The 2,716-nt window shown below is 38.4% G+C and overlaps 1 long non-coding RNA gene across 1 annotated transcript in view; it reads left to right on the plus strand.

Annotated features, from left to right (window-relative positions):
* Positions 1 to 2,196, plus strand: part of LOC118761708 — a 16,382-nt gene extending 14,186 nt beyond the window's left edge. The window contains exon 3 of the long non-coding RNA XR_004997578.1: positions 2,184 to 2,196. This is a non-coding gene — a long non-coding RNA (uncharacterized LOC118761708). The remainder of the gene's footprint in view (positions 1 to 2,183) is intronic.
* The last annotated feature ends 520 nt before the right edge of the window (positions 2,197 to 2,716 follow it).

The raw sequence follows: 2,716 nt of genomic DNA on the forward strand, positions 1-2,716 counted from the left end.
GTTGCGACGTCACATGTGCCAAGCTGTATCGGATTTGCTTTTCCCTTGGATAACACTGGTGGCGTGGAGAGGGGAGGCCGGTATGTATGGGCGACTGCTGGTCTTCCATAAACAACCTTGCCCGGACTTGTACAAGGGAGGGTAACTTTCTAGGTGCTATCCCATGGTCAGTCATGACCGAAGGGGGTCCCAGACACACACACACACACACACACACACACACACACACACATATATATATATATATATATATATATATATATATATGTATAAACATACATACGTGCATACATACATATATACATAAATATGTGTGTATATATGTGTACGAGGGGATGGAAAATGGTACTGGGTTTGGGTAAAAAATACAGGAAGGTCAGTTAAATATGATTTCATTCAACATGTTCCCCTCTAAGATTGACACTCTTATTGCAACGATCTTTCAGTCTTTCTAAGCCCTTTAAAAGAATTCGAAAGGTTGGTCTTCCATCAAAGCTTTTCGCCATACCCTTAAATTCAGGAACATTTAGGTACCCTGTCCTATATGTGTTTGTGTGTGCGTGTAAGCGAGTCAGTGCGCGCGCGCGCGTGCGTTAATGTTGGTGTGTCTTTGTGCCCTTGCTTTATCCTCCACCACCGCTTGACATCCGGTGTTGGTGTATTTAAGTACCCCTTAACCTAGTGGTTCGGCAGAAGAAACCAATAGAAGAAGTACTAGGCTTCAAAAAATAAATAAGTCCTGGAGTCGATTTGTTCAGCTAAAACCCTACAAGACGTGGCCACAGTCAAATGACTGAAACAAGTAAAAGATAAAAGATACATGTATGTATTTATGTATATATAAACGTGTATGCAGCACGGAATTTTGTCAGTGCGTCGAAAATATTTTGGCAAATTAAATTTGAATGTTGAAGTGTTTCTTAAATGGCATAAACACCTTCCATGCTGCAATTGTTTTCGTTCCAGCACACGATCTCAGATCAGGTCACTTGCTATGCAAGTACATCTCCGTAATATATATTATATAATATATATTATATATAAAAACTTAAACAAGGGCAAAAGAAAAAATTCTAATGCCAAATATGCCGAAAATAGACAAATCGTCAATAACCATATAATTTATCACTATATGCACACGTCTCGAAGTAAGCCGACAGAAGCATTTATTAATGCTTGTTTTTATGTTAAATTATAATAAAAACAATGTTACATTAAACTGACGGATTGCTCAATACTTTTCGCAGACTACAAATTTGCTGGAGTAATGTGAAATGAAGTGCTTTGCCCAAGAAAACAACACATTGCCCCATTCAGGAAATGAAACCACAATCTTATGATGATGAATGCAACATCCTACCTACTAATCGTTACAGAGAGAACAGAAAATAACTTTAAAATTTTTAAAAAAACATGAAAATTATCCTCAATATTTACTTTTCGTATCGGAACTAAAAATGTGTGTTTACTAAAAGTACACGTTTGCATTACATCCCTGCATAAGTTTTGTTTAATCCTGTTATTGAATATTACTTACTTTTTTTTTTTTGTTAATTTTCGATTCCAATGCCTGCACTGTTATGCAAATTAGACAAACCGGTTTAGTACTGTCACAATATATTCACACTGTAAACAATTATATGTTAGTCTTCCCCTTTCTCAGGAAACCAAGTTATTGCTCTCTACTGAAGCGATGTTAAAAGCTGAAATCCGTCAGAAACAGCTAACTTCCCTAGTCATAAACAACGTTGTCCAATGTTTTATAGACACTCACAAACACAAACACACGCACTCACACACACAGACACACACACACAAGCACATGTCCACAGACACACACACAAGCGCATGTCCATAGCCACACACACATGCACATACGCGCGCGCACACACACACACACACACACACACACACACACATACGACAGGCTTCTTTCAGCTTCCGTCCACCAAATCCACTCACAAGGCTTTGGTCGGCTATAGTAGAAGACACTTGCCAAGGTGTCACGCAGTGGGACTGAACCCGGAACCATGTGATATATATACATATGTATGCATGTATGTTTGTCTGTGTGTATGCATATATATATATTCTTTTTTATTTGTTTCAGTCGTTTGACTGCGGCTATGCTGGGGCGCCGCCTTTAGTCGATCAAATCGACCCCAGGACTTATTCTTTGTAAGCCTAGTACTTATTCTATCGGACCGCTAAATGACGGGAACGTAAACACACCAGCATTGTTGTTTTAGCCACTCCTGCGCCTGCTGTGTGAGAATAGTTATTGGCTGCAGTTACATACTTAAAGTCAGTGTTGGCAGTAACTAAATCAGCTTGCAAATATACGGTGGCTTTACTAAATTTCTACTTGTGCTAAGCCCGAACAGCCCGAGTGCCGGAGTCGCTACTTATATAGATATATCAATTTGATACAAACACATATATATGAATGAGTGTATGTATTACATGTATTTATGAGTACGTCGCCGACGCACTTTATATATGTATGAATTAAAGACGTCTGCACAATTACATCACCACACCCGGTGGAAATGATGTCACACCACCGACTCTTCAGCATGAGATTAAGTTAAATTCCTGCATATCTATCCTAGCCTGACATTTTATTTAGAATATGCTTGCTGACCTTATAACACCATTTAATTCAAGTTAAATTTATTAGATAAAATGAAAGGAACGTTTCTCATGAGCTTTAAAC

This window comes from Octopus sinensis, unplaced genomic scaffold (genome assembly GCF_006345805.1).
Source record: "Octopus sinensis unplaced genomic scaffold, ASM634580v1 Contig16661, whole genome shotgun sequence".
NCBI classification, from domain to species: domain Eukaryota; kingdom Metazoa; phylum Mollusca; class Cephalopoda; order Octopoda; family Octopodidae; genus Octopus; species Octopus sinensis.